We start from the raw sequence: 19,167 nt of genomic DNA, 5'->3' as shown, positions 1-19,167 counted from the left end.
TTATTTTAGACAGTATCTTGCTATGTAGAGCAGATTGATCTCAAATTCGTGATCTTCCTGCCTTAGCCTCCCCAAATGTTGGGAATTACAGGCTTGTGTACAGGAGTTACAGGCTTGCTCGGATTCATTGTTTTCTTACTGTAAAAGCTCCTGAGCCCTTTTGGAAAGTACTGGTGTAGAAAAAAAAAAGAAAGAAAAGACCAGGGAAATCATTGTTTGAACTCTGGTTGGAGTCCTTCTCAACTTTTTATCACTACATAGATATCGAGAACAGATTGCTATACTAAATGTTATGGTAATATACCTGGGGGGAACCTTGCATGGGTGACCTTGGTGGATTCCATGGCAGGTGAGGGTGACCGAGGTGGAGGACAAACATGCCAGGCAGACAGAACATAGTTAGAAGTTTTATTAGAAAGGGGAGGAGAGGGGGAAGGAAAGAGAAAAGAGGTAAAGAGACACAGAGAGAGTACAGAAGAGAAGAAGGAGACCGGGAAAGACCTGTCTGCCCCAAGAAAACAGCGGCGGGAAATAGTGAAAGTAGGTGGTGGTCTTTCTTTTAAAGGGGTCCTTTGCACCTGGGGTGACCAGTGTACTGCCTGTGTGCGTTCTGCCAGGTGACAGGGCAGGCCAGCATAATGCCTGAATCCTCACACTAAACTTATTTATACTTTAACAGGATTTTGGTGGCGGTGAAAGTTCTAACCCAAAGAAATGAATGCATGCCATTGGGGTTTTTGTTTTCCCTTATGTTTTCTGTGGGCTCTTCCCTTTGGGAGAAATGAGCTTGTTCATTAGCCAGAGGCTATTTTCATTGTTTGTTTTTAGTAAATTGAAATTATTAGCCTCATTGTACAGGCTGGGACTAGGCTTAGATGTTGGTTATATGCTTGACAATTCATATAGCATGGCAGACATTAAAAATAAAAACAGGGAAAGTGAAGTTTGGCATAATCCTAGATTGAATTCCTGGTGGATTTTGTTGCTTGCCCAGGAGCCTGAGTCATTGTGTGTTCCCTGAGAGCTGAGGCCCATTACATTTCTTTTGCTTACCTATTAAGGTCCTATAAGTCTCCAGATTTGGAAACCCAAAGACCAATGCTTTGCCTTTTTGTAGATGTTTAAATTAAGTGGACTCAAGGCATAGGCAAGCATGCATCACAGGCTGGGTTCCTGTGCTGGCTAGTGTTAGCCAACTTGACATAGAGTCATTTAGGAGGACAACCTCACCTGAGAAAATACCTCCACCAGACTGGCCCGTGGGCAAGCCTGTTGTGTATGTTCCTAATGAGTGGCTGATTTGGGTGGGATTGGACCGCTGTGGGTGGTCCCACTCCTGGGCATGTGATTCTGAGATGTGTAAGAAGCCAGGATGAGCAAGTCATGCAGAGCCTGACAGTAAGCAGCGCTCCCCCATGTCCTCTGCATCGGTTCCTGCCCTGCTTGAGTTCCTGGTTTGACTTCCTTCTATTACTGACCGTGATACGGAAGTGTAAGTGAAATAAGCCCTTTCCTCCCCGAGTTGCTTATGGTCCTAGTGTTTCATCACAGAAATAGAAATGAAAACAGAGGTAATTTCTTCAGGAAACAGGCTCTGCGATGGAGTACAGAGAGAAGGCTTATTGTGACGTTCCCTGGAGAATAACCAGTAGAAGCGGGACAGGGCAGAAACTGAGTTGCCACGCATGCTTCAGGGCCTCCACAACCTCCACAGGACTCTGAAGTTGGAAAGGGTTGCTAGTGTTGACTGTTGAACTTAGATGGCCTACCCTTATATTCTGTTTCTTTTAAGTCTTACTTGCCCGGTCAATAGTGATGGACTTCCTCTTGTGGGTGGGACCTTGGGGAAGGGAACCCTTTGGCTTGGAGAAGCCCTAAAGGAGTTTTGTTTGGGGCAAGTGATTCCCTGGTCAGAAATCTGGACTATTCATCTATGTCTTTCATAGAATGTAGGCGACCAGCTGGGGAGACTAGTGAACTTGAAGATTGGTACAGGCAATGGCCAAAGCTGTTCCAATTTCATTAATAGGTGTACTGTGCAGGTGTAGCAGAACACATTTCTGATGAACTCTGGACATAGTGTCCTATTTAGATGCACTTTGCTCTAGAGAGAAGGCAATGTCTTAGTTCCAGCCTGGTTTACTAGGTGCTACGGTTAGGGACTTGTGACAAATGATGTGCTCTTGTTGTGTCTCAGTGATTCAGCTAGAAGGTAGGAAGAAGTGAAATAGGCAAGCTTCCTGCAGAAGGTCTGCCTACTGGCTTTCCCAAGACTCTAGTTCTGCCAGTTGGCCTGATGAAATTATTAATAATTCCCATTTGCCTCTCTGGGTCTCCATCTACATGACCAACAATGCTCCCGTCATAAGTTTTCTTTCCTCCTCCATTCTTAATTCTATGGTTTTCTTGAAGGGCAGAGCTTCCAACAATGGCATCAGAAAGTGGAAGGCTGATGACTGCTACTCCTGAAGGCCTGTGTGCTCGCTTATGTCGAGCTGATGCTGACCAGAGTCTCAGGTCCTGCCAAACGGCTTTCCCTGGATGCTGTCATAACAGCTTGCTCTGCGTGTCCCCACTCAGCACTCATTCTCAGAACACTCAGGGCCATGGAGAGGCATGTTTGAGAGGGTGTTGGCATCATGGTGTTTCTCTCTTTGGGTACAAAGAGCCAGCAGGACACTGAAGTGGATTTGGATGACTAAAGACTTAAAAATAAATGAGAAGATTCATGAACTCTAAAAGTGGGACCCAGTAATTCTGTCTATTTGTAGAGTTATGGGATTGGATGCGGTGTGTGTGGAGCACAGGGCACAATGACAAACATGTCATTAGCAGTCAATAGTTTTTGCTTGCAGTAACTATTACTGGATTATCAGAAGTTACTGGTGTTGGTGACTGTCACCCTCAAATTTGAATCTGGGTCATCTGGCCTCAAAACCAGTTCTCACAGCCTACTGGATTTTCTCATCAGGTTCCAACTAATCCCAGTCAGCATCTTTAACAGAAACTTTTTTTTAAATTTTTTGCCCTCATTGCCCCATGCTAGGTTCTTTACACTCACTGCCTCCCAAATCAGACTTGAGTTTATTTACGTCTCCTGCCTGGTATCTTTTGAGTCATCTTTCCTACCCTTTCATTTTTTTACTTCTTGAGTTCTGGGGTTCTCACCACACCTGCCTTGTTGATTCTGTCTCCTGAAGCATTTCTCAAGCCCTCTTTTCTCCTTTCTTTATTTTGACTGCCTCTCTCCCATGCTTGTGTGGACTCTTTTGTGTATGCAGTGCCGACATTCAAACAGTGAGCGTTGCAAAGGCTGGACAAGCATTCTACCACTGTGCTACATGCTCACACGCCCCAGCTCCCACGCTCACCCTTGAGCTCAACTTCTTTTTCCAGATATTTGCTAAGGAGATTTTCCCAGACTCTGATCATACTATTACTCAAGTGACATCCCATCTAGTTCATTGCTTCCAGCAGAACTAAACTGCTCAGGCTGTGTGTACTGTGGGGAGTGGTGTGTGTCATGTGGTGTATATGTGTTTGTGTGCGTGTGCATGTGTGTGCCTTGGGGGAAGATTGAGTTTCTCCTTATTTCCAGCTTCCTCTTTTGCCAGATCCCTGCCGAACCTGAGATGAGCCCTGAGCCCAGCTCTGAGCCATCCATAGTTCCACACACATTTGGTTTGCCTCATGACTTGCTTCTACTTTTCTCATTTCCCTGAAGAATTTCCGTTGTTTCCCAGGGAGTTAAAAGACTCTATTTAAAAACATGGAAGAATATGTCCTTAGAAAATAGAATGTGTCAATGCTAGTGGGCACCATGAACTCTTAGTTCACGTACCACTCCTTGAGACTATTGGAAATCTAGCTCAGGCATAGGAATTTTCTCCCTCCCTCCCTCCCTTCCCCCTCCCTTCCTCCTTCTGTCCTTCTCTCCTTCCCTCCCTCCCTCCCTCCTTCTGTCCCTCCCTCCCTCCCTCCCTCCCTCCCTTCTTCTGTTCCTCTCTCCCTCCGTCCCTCCCTCCCACCCTCCCTCCCTCCTTCTGTCCCTCTCTCCCCCTTCTCTCTCTCTCTCTCCTTCATTGTCTCTCAACAAGCCTTTAATATTCATATAATTAAAACTTATTTTTCAACAAATACTCAATTCCTATGATATGCCAAGCAGTCTGATTTTGAGTCATTTATTACATATCTAATAAACTTACAAACCACTGGAATGGTAACTTCCTTTTTCAGTTTTAACTTTGTTTTTAATTGATGTAAATGTTTGTGGATTTCAATGCAATATTTTGACATACATTATAATAATCTAATCAGGGTGATTAGCATATCCATCACTCTCCTAATTATCATTATTTTTGTCAACTTGACACAAACCTAGACATAATTGGAAAAGGAGTCTTAGTGGAGAAAATACCTCCATCAATTGGCCTGTAGGTTAGACCTGTAGGGCTGTTCTTGATTAATGCTTGATGCGGAAGGAGCATGCTCATTGTGGGGGGTAACATCCTTGGGCAGGTGGGCCTGGAGTATATGAGAAAGCATGCTGAGTAAGCCTTGAGGAAGCTAGTAAGCAGTGTTACCCCCACAACTTCTACTTCAGTTCCTGCCTCCAGGTTCCTGCCCTGGCTTTCCTCAGTGATGGGCTACAAGCTGTAAGATAAAAATAAAATTTTTACTCCCAAATTGATTCTGGCCATTGTGTGTGGTGGTCTAAATGAGAATGGTCACCATAGGTTCAAAGATTTGAATGCTTTATCACCAGGGAGTGGCACTATTTGAAAGGATTAGGGGGTGTGGCCTTGTTGAATTGGTGTGGTCTTGTTAGAGAAAGTATGACACTGGGAGGTGGGTTTTGAGGTTTCAGGAGTCCAAGCCAGGCCCAGAGGCTGTCGTTGTTCCTAGTGCCTGTGACTGTAGAACTTTCAGCTACTTCTTTAGTACCTTGTCTGCCTGCATGTCACCATCCTCCCCATCATGAGGATAACAGACTAAACTTCTGAAACTGTGAAGCCAGCCCCAATTAAAGGCTTTCCTTTATAAGAGTTGCCAAGCTCATGATGTCTCTTCACAGCAATAGAACACATTCTCACATTTTTGGTACAGGAAGGAACTCTCCAATCAAAAGAGAAATGTAAACATCATAACAGCCACAAACCCTTAATCTACAATGGTATACTAGGACAATGGTGGCACTAAGCTTGTGGGAGCAACCAATAAATAACTGTTTAAGCTTAAGGCCCCCTCCACTAGATGGAACCCATACTTAACACTGCTTGGGTGTCCAAGAACCAGAGACTAGATAGCCCAGAGACCTATGGTAAAACCAAATGCTTATCATCTTTAAAAAAATGTAGCAACAAAATGACCCCTAATGACATTCTGCTATACCCATAAGTCGGTGCCTTGTTCACTAGTCTTTAGAGAATCTTCCTCCTGCAGCAGATAGGACCTATAGACAGAAAGTACACAGAGAGTGAGAGATCCTGCAACACTCAGACCAAATTGGATGTCTCCATCAACTCCCTCCCATCAGACCTCAGAACTCTGAGGAAGAGGAAGCAGAAAAGGGTGTAAGAATTAGAGAGGATGGAGGACAGATAAAACAAGGCCCTCTAAATTAACATGACCCAAGCTCATCTGAACTCAGAGTCTTAAGCAGCAAGCACAGGGTCTGCATGGGTCTGCACCAGGTGCTCTGAGTATATGTTGTGACTTCCAGTTTCATGTTTTTATGGGATTCCTGAGTGTGTGAACAAGAGGGTCTCTGATTCTTGTGCCTTCTTTTGGGCTCTTTTCCTTCCATTGGTTTGTCTTGCCCAACTTTTATGTGACAGTTTTTGTTTTATCTTATTGTATTTTATTTTGTTATATTAAAAAAATGAATGGAAACCTAGCTGCTAGGGTAAAGACTAACAACTGAACTGTGACCCACTGCTGGGAGACGGAAAATCAATTTTCTTTAACAGTGACACTGGGTATATCAACCACTGCACGGCAGGCCTCATGTTCATGAATAGTTGACCAACATATAATGGACTCCACTGTTTTTTATGTGCTTTTACTTGGTTACAGTTTGATGGGGTTTTTTTGTTTTTCTTTTTGTGTATTGTTTTATTTTTCTTTTTGGGGGGAGTTGTTATTGTATTGTGTTCTTGTTTGTTTTTTGAGAAAGAACTTCAAGTTGGGTAGGTATAGGACCTGGAAGAACTAGGGGGAGGAGAAGAACATAACCAAAATATATTTAATTTAATTTAAAAATTGTTTCAAAAAATAAAAATTATAAATGAAGAAAAATAGATAATGTGAGTTAAAAGTAAATATATAAAATTTTATTGACTGAACTAGGCCTAGTGTACAATAGAATAATTAGAATCTATACCTCTTAACTTTGTACCTGCTACCAGCCTTGAGAAAACACCACACTATTCTAGTTTCTACTTTTATATGATCAGCATATGCGGTATCTGCTGATAAGTGAGCTTGTGTAGCATTTGTCTCTGCATGGCTGACTGATTGCACTTTGTGAGGTACTTCCTGAGTGGTCCTGTGGGTCGTGTGGTGAGCTGCTTGGTGATTGACTCATGAGTGGCCTCTTACTGCTGGCGAGTGAGCACCTTGTGTGTACTTGCATACTGTCCCCCTACATGAGGGAATTACCGGATCTAATCTTGTAAGGATTTTGTATGAGCCTCACAGCACATCTGACTTCAAGGTAATAATAGCCATGCCTGGAAGACAGTGTACTGCAGCCCCTTCAGTAACTCATCTTCCTTTATTTGAGTAGCTGTGAACTAGATGTCTGCCTCTTAATGTTCAACAAACTTTAAGTATAATAGTGTCAGTAACTGGATTCATTATCTAACATTAAATTCAGGTAAAATCTCCCTGTAATGTGGAATTTAATGATAACTTGAGATATTTTAGTTACACACACTTTTTAGTATTAGTTATAAGAATTAAGGTTTCAGTTGATACAGTGAAACTTTCAAAGCAAACAACACCATAACCCTTTGTACTGGTATTGTTCATACCCTAATGGATCCCAAGTCTTGGGGAAAACGGAAACCATGATTTGCGGTTGCACTGACAATACTTTGGGCTAGATGATAGCTCAGGAGATAAAGGGTTTGAACCTCTAGAAGCCTAGGGCTTGCAGTAGCACATGTCTGTGATCCTAGCACTCTACAGAGATGGGATGTCAATACAGGAGAAGCCCCAGAAGCTCACAGGGCAGCTAGCCTGGTGTACACAGAAGTGAACAAGAGCGACCCTGTTTCAAACAAGGTGGAAGGAAAGGATTGACACATGAAGCTGTCCTCTGACAAACATGCTGTGGCCGGTTGATCTCCGTCTTTGTCTCTGTCTCCCTCTATATATGTGTCTGTCTGTCTGCCTCTCTGTGTGTGTGTGTGACTGCCTCTCTCTGTCTGTCTGTCTGTCTGTCTGTCTCTCTCTCTCATACACACACAAGCTCTGTGCCAACTCTTGTCAGGAGAGAAAAGTGGATCCCACCTGTGAGAGACACTGTCTCATTCTTCTAGGCGTTGCATTCCCAGACTGAGTCACAGGCAGTGGTCATTTCAGTTGTGAGCTCTTGTCTTCCTGGAATGGAAGTGAGACAAGGTGCCCGCATGCTGGGTGGAGGGTAGAAAGAAAGTGTCTAGAAAAAAGTACCGATGGCTTTCTTCCTTCTAGCTGCCCCCCCCAACAAGACTATCAGTAACTATGGAAAGATAGAGAGCCTGGAAATTGCTATTAATGTGGCATGGCTAATCAGATTAAAGGAACTTTGAAAGGACAAGGTGTTCTGTAACACGATGATGCTTACATTAAAAATGATCCTAGACTGGGGAAATTTATTAGACATGCAGTTTATATAAGGAGAGAACATCCCTGAACCCGTGATACAGTCTCCACTGCTTTTTTGAAAGTAGCTGGGTTTCTTTGATAGTACACAAATCCATTATCTGTCTACCTATATGCAGTCATTCAAAACGAAGTCTCTCTCTGGGATGAGAATGAATAGATTTTCTATGTAAGTGACCTGGTTGTTGTATTCATCATAGTCATTGGTCAAAAGTTATTTTCTTTGTCTCTGAGTTTAAAACTGTCCCCTGCTTGAAAATATCACAGGCCATACTAAAGTTTTATAAACTAAAGAGCTAAAAAATGTCTTCTAGGCTAATATATATTCCTTGTAGAAAACCCTCATATAATTTTATTCAAGGAGATGCAAATTGAGACAGTCTTTGTGTTGTATTTTCTGATATGTCCTTTTTGATAAAAATATACTTTTCATTTTTGATTCAATACATTTAAAATGATTATATATGCATATAATACAAAATTCCTAAGACAGTGAAAAATAACCATTTAGTCTTCTCTAAGGTTATCTAGAATTATCTCATCACTAATCCATTCTTTTAGAGCTATTCAGTGTATATCAAGAATATAAAGTATATGTAAGATACACATTTTAATAATTTATTATGTACATGAATGTGTATGCACATGTGTCTGGAGATTCCAGGAGAGGACACTGGATCCCTTGGAGCTGGAGTTATAGATAGTTGTGAACTGCTCAGTGTGGGCACTGGGAACCAAATCCAGGCCCTTTGAAAGGGTGACAAGTATTCTCAGCTGCTGAACTGTCTCCTGAGCCCTATAATATATTATTATTATGAAGACTAGACTACGCTCTTTCCTTTGACTTCATAGAATCCTATTCTGATTGAGTGGAAAGATGGCTCTATGTTAATATATACATAAATACCTCACTCTTTTCGTCAGATGCTTAGAGATCTGTTATTTAGATATCCTAGGATTTATTTATTTATGCCCGTTTTAAACTTCTCAAGGATACATATTATGTGATTTGAATGATTTTTCCCCCATAGTCTTGGTCCCTAGTTGGTGGCCCTGTTTGAGAGACTTAGGGGGTATGACATTATGGAGTAAGTATGTATGTTACTGGGGAAAACCATGCATAATTTCCAGTGTGTTCACTCTTTTTCATGCTTGTGGGTCAAGATGTTAAGTTCTCAGCTGCTGCCATACAAATCTGCTATGATTGTGGTGGACTCCTTTTTTTTTTTGTTTTATGAGACAGGGTTTCTCTGTATTGTTTTGGAGGCTGTCGGTCCAGCCTGGCCTCAAACTCACAGAGATCCGCCTGCCTCTGCCTCCTGAGTGCTAGGATTAAAGGCGTGCGCCACCACTGCCCGGCGTGGACTCCTTTTTTAAAAAACTAAAACCATAGATCCAACTATTAAGATGTAAATTATTCATTTTTTAAAAGAGGTACTTTCAAAATCCCACAGATGATTATCTTGTCCACATAAGCGAACTAGGAAATGAAGTCAAACACGATCAGTGGTGGAGCCAGAGATCCACGTGAGCCAAGACAATCCCCAGTGCACCCCATGCTGCAATCACCTCCTTTTCAGTAGCAGATCCAGATGGAGTGACGATGTAGGTCACACCACTCCTCTCAGCTCTGGCTATATTATCCTTGCAAGGAAATAAGGCATTGGAGCTGACAGAAACATCACTCATCTTGCTGACTCATTCCGCTGCCTCAGTGAGTAACTCAGGGACTTCCTTGAACTGAGCCCTCCACTTCACCAGGGTTTCACCCTTACCAGTGGCGCTGGTCACATATTGATCAATGCCCTTAGAGATTTCCACTGTCTTCATCCCTGTTTTAAATTTCATGGAAAGCACTCGTGAACGGTGCCGAAGTCACCAAGAGTTAGCCTTATCACTTGCAAGGCGTGTATAGTGTATCCAAGTGCTGTCCTGCTACAATGCCAATGACCTCCTTGGCATAGCACATGGAGTTAGGCTGACTACTTGACAGTGTTAGTGGCTATAATGAGGTTTCTGAGGGCAGACTCTAGCAGGTCTTTATTCTTGGTGACAATATTGCTAAATAAGGACTTGTCAGATGACACCATCATTTCTCTTGGCTTAATCAAAGATCAAACTTCATTTTCATCTGGTTTATAGGACTGGCCCATCCATTTTCTTTTAGAAAGTGTTTTTCAAGACTGCTTCTTTATATCCTGGGCCAACAATATCATCTAACACTTCTCTGGAGACAATTTTTGCAGTTGGGACATAGCAAACAACATATAATGTAGCAAAGTCCCCAAATGAAGACGTCTTGTTAGCTCCTCTTGCTCTTGTGTATGCAGTAGCCATAGGCATAAGGGTCGACTAAAAGTCATAGACTCTGGTCTCATCTTTCCTGAGTGGACTACAACAGCAGAACCTACCGAGTTGACATGCTGAAAAGAAGCCACAGATAGAATGTCTAGTGCTTCTCTGAGTTCCTTCACCAGTTGCCAGGTGTTCAAAACAACACACAAGTTTATGAATCAAGGGGCTCTGTTGGACCTGTGATGGGAAGCTTGGACTTAAGCATATACAGCTAGGCAAGAATTTGATGGGGTTTCATCTCATTCCTCAAGGGCATCTGGGAGATTTCTTTACTGTACTGCTTCCTGAAGTAATCTGAAGTTGCTTTGTCCTATTGTGCACTCTGAGTAAATGCCTTCAAGGCCAACTCGTGCCTAGTCTCTAGGAGCTGTCATTATCAGAGCTCTACAACTTTGCAGCCACCACCACAGAATCCTCTGAGTTTATATGACTGTCACTAAAGCATGTTTTTTTGACTGCAGCTCTCAAGAGGTCACTATACCAATATCAATTTGCTCAACAGCTGTCCTCAACAGTGACATCTGGAGAAGCCACAGTCTTGACAAATGAGGGCAGGTTATAGGCAATGACTCATAAGGTTGAAATCAAGTTTGGCCATGCCAGCATTATCTTCCAGAATATAGCATGCCAATATTGCAGCATGGATGGCAGGATGCAAGGTTTTCACATGTGTCCCTCCCACCAGTATTTCAAGAAACCCTATTAGTTCAGGCACATCTCTGACTGCCAGGCTTGTATCTCTGAGCGCTTTTTTTGTGCCTCTGGAAGTGACTAGACTCAAACCAAGAGACACAAGGTTTCTGGAAAATTCTATGAGGCCAGTTTTGTAAGACACAATGAACAGAGCAAGTCATCTGAGAGACGTGGCTTCTGTGCCAGGTCACAGAGTAAGGTGATGGACAAGCCATGTGTATATACAAACAGGCTGGACTGGTGGGTTCTTTTCTTTTTTCTTTGCCCTTTTTTAAATTTTTAAAAAATTTTAAATTTTCTTCCACTCCCCTTCCCTCCTCTAGTCTCCCCTTATACATTTCCCCCTGCCCCCATGCTCCCAATTAACTCAGGAGATTTTTGTCATTTTCCCCTTACTAGGTGGATCCAGGGTCCTTTTTGTTACCTAGGTTCTCTGGAGTTGTGGTTTGTAGGCTGGTTGTCCTTTGCTTTAAGTCTATGAGTGAGTACATATTATATTTGTCTTTTTGGATTGTGTCACTCAGGATGGCTTTTTCTAGTTCCATCCATTTGCCTGCAAATTTCAAGATGTCATTTTTTTCTTGCATGCTTTTAATTGTATAAATTAAGGGATATATATATATATATGTATATATATACACACACATACATACATATATATATAAAATGTATTTTGATCGCAATGACCATCTACCATCCTTTCTTTTTTATATATAATTTTTTTAACTTTTTATACATGTTACTCCCAGTTCCCTCTCTCTCCCCTCCTCCCCCGGCCATCCAATCTCCCCAACCCCCCACCCATTCCATTCCCCCTCCGCTCCCCAGGGAGAGTAAGGCCTTCTATGAGGGATTTTCAGAGTCTGTCATATCATCCTGGGCAGGTCCTAGGTCCTCCCCCATGTGTCCAGGCTGAGAGAGCATCCCTCCATGTGGAGTGGGCTCCCAGAGTCCATTTGTATGCCAGGAATAAATACTGATCTACTCTTTAAGGTCCCATGGATTACCGAGACCTCTTCTCTGACACACCCAGCTTCAGGGTATATAGGGTCTGGATCAGTCACATGCTGGCCTTTTAGGTATCAGGTCCATGCGTTCCCCCTTATTTAGGTCAGCTGCCTCTGTAGGTTTTTCCAGCCAGGTCTTGATTCCTTTGCTCATCACTCCTCTTTGCAACTGGGTTCCAGGAGTTCAGTTTGTTTTTTAGCTGTGGGTGTCTGCCTCTGCTTCTGTCAGCCACTGGATGAGGGTTCTAGGATGGCATATAAGGTAGTCATCAACCTCATTATCAGGATAGGGCATTTAAGGTAGACTTAATGCCAGTTGGTGTCATTCTTGTAGATTTGTGAAGATCTCACTAGTGCCAAATCTCTCCTCCAACTTATAATGGCTCCCTCTATTATGGTATCACTTATCGTTCTCTCCTCTATTCTTACCCTGACTCAACCTTCCTGCTCCCCCATGTCCTCCTCTGCCCTCCTCTTCTCCCCCTCTCTTTTTCCCATCTCCCTCTCCCCTTGCCTCCACCCTGCTCCTAATCCAATTAGGAGATCTCGTCCCATTCCCCTTCTCTGTGTTACCATGCATATCTCTCTTAGGGTCCTACCTGCTTCCCAAACTCTCTGGCGGTGGTATTGTAGGATGGCAATGTCCTACTCCATGTCTAAAATCCATATATGAGTGAATTTATTTCATGTTTGTCTTTTTGTGACTGGATTACCTTACTCAGGATGGTTTCTTCTAGTGCTATCCATTTGCCTGCAAATTTCAAGATTCCATTGTGTAGATGTACCACATTTTCTCTATCCACTCTTCAGTTGAGGGGCATCTAGGTTGTTTCCAGGTTCTGGCTATTATAAATAATGCTGCTAGTAACACAGTTGAGCAGATGTACTTATTGTATGAGTGTATATCTTTTGGATATATGCCTAAAATTGGAATTGTTGGATCTTGTGATAGACTGATTGCCATTTTCCTAAGAAATCTCCATACCGATCTCCAAAGTGGCTGCCCAAGTTGGCATTCCCACCATTAGTGGAGGAGTGTTCCCCTCTCTCCACATCCTCTCCAGCATAAACTGTCATTAGTGTCTTTGATTTTAGCCATTCTGATGGGGGTGAGATGGTATCTCAGAGTTGTTTTGATTTGCATATCCCTGATGGCTAAGGATGTTGTGTACTTTCTCAAGTGTCTCTCAGCCATTTTAGACTTCTCTATTGAGAATTCTCTATTTAGTTCTGTACTCCACTTTTTAATTGGATCCTTTGGCGTTTTGGAGACTTGCTTCTTGAGTTCTTTGTAAATTTTGGAGGTTAGCCCTCTGCCAGATGTGGGGTTGGTGAATATCTTTTCCCATTCTGTGGGCTGTCATTTTGTTTTGTTGACTGTGTCCTTTGCCTTGCAGAAGCTTCTCAGTTTCAGAAGGTCCCATTTATTAATCGTCGATCTCAGTGTCTGTGCTACTGGTGTTATGTTCAGGAAGCAGTCTCCTGTACCAATTTGTTCAAGGGTACTTCCTACTTTCTCTTCTAAGAGGTTCAGTGTGGCTGGATTTATGTTGAGGTCTTTGATCCATTTGGACTTAAGTTTTGTGCATGGTGATAGATATGGATCTATCTGTTGTCTTTTACATGCCAGCATCCAGTTACTCCAGCACCATTTGTTGAAGGTGTTTTCTTTTTTCCATTGTATAGTTTTAGCTTCTTTGTCAAAGATCAGGTGTTCAAAGGTGTTTGGACTAATATCAGGGTCTTCAATTCTATTCCATTTGTCTACTTGTCTGTTTTTGTGCCAATAACCAAACTGTTTTCGGGACTATAGCTCTATACTAAAGCTTGAAGTCAGGGATGGTGATGCCTCCTGAAGTTCCTTTATTGTACAGGGTTGTTTTGTCTATCCTGGTTCTTTTGTTTTTCCATATAATATTGAGAATTGTCCTTTCAACATCTGTGAAAAAATGTGCTGGTATTTTGATAGGGATTGCATTGAATCTGTAGATTGCTTTTGGTAAGATTGACATTTTTACTATGTTGATCCTACCTATCCAAGAGGATGGGAGATCTTTCCATTTTCTGGTATCTTCTTTAAATTCTTTCTTTAAAGACTCAAAGTTCTTGTTATACAGGTCTTTCACCTGTTTGGTTAGAGATAGCCCTAGATATTTTATGTTGTTTGTGGCTACTGTAAATGGTGATGTTTCTCTGAGTTCTTTCTCAGCCCATTTATTGTCTACATATAGTAGAGCTACTGATTTTTGAGTTAATTTTGTATCCTGCCACTTTGCTGAAGGTACTTATCAGCTGTAGGAGTTCCCTGGTAGAATTCTTTGAGTTGCTTATGTAGACTATCATATCATGTGCAAATAGTGAAAGTTTGACCTCTTACTTTCCAATTCATATTCCCTTGATCTCCTTTTGTTGTTGTGTTGCTCTAGCATGAACTTCAAGTGCAATATTGAAGAGATATGGAGAGAGTAGACATCCTTGTCTTGTTCCTGATTTTAGAGGAATTTCATTGAGTTTCTCTCCATTTAGTTTGATGTTGGCTGTCAGTTTGCTGTATATAGCTTTTTATAATGTTTAGGTACATACCTGTTAGTCCTCATCTCTCCAAGACCTTTGTCATGAAGGGGTGTTGGATTTTGTCAAAGGCTTTTTCAGCATTTAGTGAGATAATCATGTGGTTTTTCTTTTTCAGCTTGTTTATTTGGTTGATCACACTGGATTTTTGTATGTTGAACCATGCCTGCATCCCTGGTACGAAGCTTACTTGATCATGGTGTATAATTTTTCTGATGTGTTCTTAGATTCAATTTGCCAGTATTTTATTGATTATTTTTGCATCAATATTCATGAGGGAGATTGGTGTGTAATTCCCTATATTGGTTGTGTCTTTGTGTGCTTTGAGTACTAAGGTAATTGTAGCCTCCTAGAGAATTTGGTAGTGATCCTTCTGCTTCTATTGTGTGGAACAATTTGAAGAGCATTGGTGTTAACTCTTCCTCGAATTTTTGGTAGAATTCTGCACTGAAGCCATCTGGCCCTGAACGTTTTTGGGTTGGAAAACTTTTTATGTCTGCTTCTATTTCTTTGGGGGTTATTGATCTGTTTACATTGTGTATCTGTTCTTGATTTAATTTTGGTAAGTTATATCTATCCAGAAAATCATCAATTTCCTTTAAATTTTCCAATTTAGTGGAGTACAGGTTTTCAAAGTATGACCTTATGATTCTTTAGATTTTCTCTGTGTCTGGTGTTATGTCCCCCTTTTCATTTCTGATTTTGCTAATTAGCATGTTCTCTCTCTTCCTTTTGGTTGGGTTGGATAAAGGGTTTTGTATCTTGTTGATTTTCTCAAAGAACCAAATCTTTGTTTCATTGATTCTTTGTATTTTTTTTTCTGTTTTATTGATTTCAGCTCTCAATTTGATTATTTCCTGGCTTCTACTCCTCCTGGGTGAGTTTGCTTCTTTTTGTTCTAGAACTTTCAGGTGTTCTGTTAATTCTCTAATGTGTCAGTTATCCAGTTTCTTCATGTGGGCACTTAGTGCTATGAACTTTCCTCTTAGAACTGCTTTCAAAGTGTCCCATAGGTTTGGATATATTGTGCCTTCATTTTCATTGACTTCTAGCAAGTCACATAATGATTTCTTTCTTTATTTCTTCCTTTACCCAAGGGTGATGCAATGAGCATTGTTCAGTTTCCATGAGTTTGTGGGGTTTCTGCAATTTGCAATGATGTTTAATTCCTATTTTAAGCTGTGGTGGTCTGACAAGGTATAGGGGGTTATTCCATTATTTTTGTATCTGTTGAGGCCTGCTTTATTGCCAAGTGTGTGTTTTATTTTAGAAAAGGTTCCATGTGGTGCTGAGAAGTGGGGTATATTCTTTTTTGTTAGGCTGGAATGTTCTATGGATCTCTGTTAAACCCAAATGTGTCACAACTTCTATTGGTTCCATTGTTTCTTTGTTAAGTTTCTGTCTGGTGTACTTGTCCAGTGTTGAGAGTGGGGTGTTGAAGTCTCTCTCTATAAGTGTGTGGGGTTTAATGTGTGATTTGAGTTCTGGTAATGTTTCTTTTACGAATGTATTTGGGGCATATATGTTCAGAATTGAGACTTCATCCTGATGGATTTTTCCTATGATGAATATGAAATGACCTTCTCCATCTCTTTCAATTAATTTTAGTTTGAAGTCTGTTTTGTTAGGTATTAGGATTGCTACACCTGCTTACTTCTTGGGTCCATTTGAAAAATCTTTCCCCAACCCTTAACCTTGAGGTAATGTATGTCTTTGAAATTGAGGTGTGTTTCTTGTATGCAGAAGAAGGATGGATTCTGTCTTCATATCCATTCTGATAGCCTGTGTCTTTTCATAGGTGAGTTAAGACCATTGATATTCAGGGATATTAATGACCATCAATTGTTGATTCTTGTTTGCTTTGGATCAGTTTTTTGGTGGTGGTATTGTGTGTGAGTTTTTCCCCTCTTTCTGATTTCTGGTAAAGTAAGATTATCTATTGCCCACATTATTGTGAGTGTAGTTAACTTCCTTGGGTTGGAGTTTTCCTTTTAGAACTTTCTGTATGGCTGGATTTGTGGATACATATTGTGTAAATCTGGTTTTGTCATTGAATATCTTGTTTTCTCCATTTATAGTGATTGAGAGTTTTGCTTGGAATAGTAGTCTGGGCTGGAATCTGTGGTCTCAACTCCCGACATTCCCCTGCTTCCATCTCCCTGAGCATGTCCTGCGCTCAGAGTGGACCTATCCCACCAGAAAGGACCACCTTGAGTCTGGCCACACCTCAGTCTTCAGTCCCCTCAGGCCTCTGACCTGTTATTGAGGTGAGTGGGGGCTCTGCTCTGGGCCCCAACTCCTGGCATCCCCCTGCTCCTGTCTCCCTGGGCATTCTCTGTACCTAAAGTGGACCTGCTTCATCAGAAAGGATGTTATTGGTTTTTTTTTTACCATTCCATTGTGCAAATGTACCACATTTTTCTTATCCATTCTTTGATTGAGGGGCATCTAGGTTGCTTCCAGGCTCTTACTATTATGAATAATGCTACTATGAAAATAGTTGAGTAAATGATCTTGTGGTATGATTGTTTATCCTGTGGGTATATGCCCAAAAGTGGTATTGCTGGGTCTTGAGGTAGACTGATTTTCAATTTTCTGACAAACCGCAATACTGATTTCCAAAGTGACTAAACAAGTTTGCAGTCCCACCAGCAATGAAGGAGTGTTCCCCTTACTGTATATCCTCTCTGGCATAAAGTGTCTTTAGAGATTTTGATCTTGGCCATTCTGACAGGTGTAAGATGGTATGTATCTCAGACTTGTTTTGATTTGCATTTCTCTGATGACTAAGGATGCTGAGTATTTCCTTACGTGACTTTTGGTCATTTGAGATTCCTCTGTTGAGAATTCTTTGTATAGATATGTATCCCATTTTATTGGATTACGTGGTCTTTTGATGTCTAGTTTATTGAGTTTTTTCTTATATTTTGTTGTTGTTGAATTCAAATTTTATGCCATGGTGATCTGATAAGATACAGGTTTTTGTTTGTTTTGTATCTGTTGATGCTTACTTTGTTACTGAGTATATGGCACATTTTTGAGAAGATTCCATGGTAAGCTGAGAAGGTATACTCTTTTGTGTTTAGGTAGAATTTTCTATAGATGTCTGTTAGGTCCATTTGAGTCATAACTTCTGTTAGTTCCTTTATTTCTCTGTTAGGTTTTTGCCTGGGAGACCTGTCCAGTGAGAGTGGAGTATTGAAGTCTCTCACTATTAGTGTGATTTAAGCTTTAGTAATGTTTCTTTTACAAATGAGGGTACCCTTGTGTTTGGGGTATAGATGTTCAGAACTGAGACTTCATCTGGATGGATTTTTTTCCTGTGACAAATATAAAATGACCTTCATCTCTTTTGACTAATTTTAGTTTGAAGTCTATTTTGTTAGATATTAGGATAGCTATATCAGCTTCTTAGGTCCATTTGATTGGATAATCTTTTCCCAACCCTTTACTTTGAGGTAATGTCTGTCTTTGTAGTTGAGGTATATTTCTTGTATGCAGCAGAAGGATGGATGCTGTTTTCATATCCAATCTGTTAGCTTGTGTCTTTTTATGGGTGAGTTGAGTCCATTGATATCAAGGGATAATAATGACCAGTGATTGTTAGTTTCTGGTATTTTTGATTTTGTTGTTGTTGGTATTGTGTGTGTGTTTATCTTCTTAGGGATTTTCTCATGTGGGATTATCTATTGCCTGTGTAGGTAACTTCCTCAGGTTGGAGTTTTCTTTGTATTTTCTGTAGGGCTGGATTTGTGAATAAGCATTATTTAAATCTGGTTTTGTTGTGGGATATCTTGTTTTCTCTGTCTGTGGTGACTGAAAATTTTCCTAGATACAGTAATCTGGGTTGACATCCATAGTTACTTAGTGGTTGCATGACAACTGACCAAGAGCTCTGGCTTTCATTGTTTCCATTAAGAAGTCGGGTATAATTTTGATAGGTCTGCCTTTACATGTTACTTTTTTTTCCTTTGCAGCTCTTAGTATTCTTTCTTTATTCAGTATATTTAGTGTTTTGATTACTATGTGGCAAGGGGACTTTATTTGGTGTTCTCTAAGCTTGTACTTTCATAGGTATGTCTTTCTTTGGGTTGGAAAGTGTTCTTCTATGATTTTGTTGAATGTATTTTCTGTGCCTTTGAAATGGGCTTCTTCTTCTATCCCTACTATTTTTAGGTTTGGTTTTATCATGGTGTCTCAGATTTCCTGGATATTTTGTGTTAAGAATTTTTTGAAAACTTAATATTTTCTTTGATCAATGAATCTATTTCCTCTATCGTGTCTTCCATCTCTCTTTTTTGGGGGGGTGGTTGAGGCAGGCTTTCTCTGTGTAGCTTTGGAAACTGTCCTGGAACTAGCTCTTTTTTATTTTAGAAACAGTCATTCTACATATCAATCCCCATTCCCTCTCCCTCTAATCCTCTCATGCACTCCCAACACCATAAACCACCCATACCCATTCCCCAAGGACGGTGAGGTCTTCTATGAGGGACCGTTAATGTCTGCCACATCATTTGGGAAAGGGCCCAGGTTCTCCTCCATGTGTCTGGGCTGAAACAGCATCCCTCCATAGGGAATGGGCTCCAAAGTCCATCCGTGTACCAGGGATAAATACCAGCTCCACTGATAGAGGTCCCATAGACCGTGCAGGCCTCCTAACTGACACCCACAT

The 19,167-nt window shown here is 41.1% G+C and overlaps 1 pseudogene; it reads right to left on the bottom strand.

The window, feature by feature from the left end:
- Positions 1–9,336: 9,336 nt before the first annotated feature.
- LOC101836511 lies at positions 9,337–11,074 on the bottom strand (annotated as a pseudogene).
- Positions 11,075–19,167: the final 8,093 nt, after the last annotated feature.

This window comes from Mesocricetus auratus, unplaced genomic scaffold, assembly GCF_017639785.1.
Source record: "Mesocricetus auratus isolate SY011 unplaced genomic scaffold, BCM_Maur_2.0 Super-Scaffold_6730, whole genome shotgun sequence".
Lineage (NCBI taxonomy): Eukaryota > Metazoa > Chordata > Mammalia > Rodentia > Cricetidae > Mesocricetus > Mesocricetus auratus.
The sequence above is the reverse complement of the archived record's forward strand: the minus strand, read 5'-3'. Positions and strand labels throughout refer to the sequence as shown.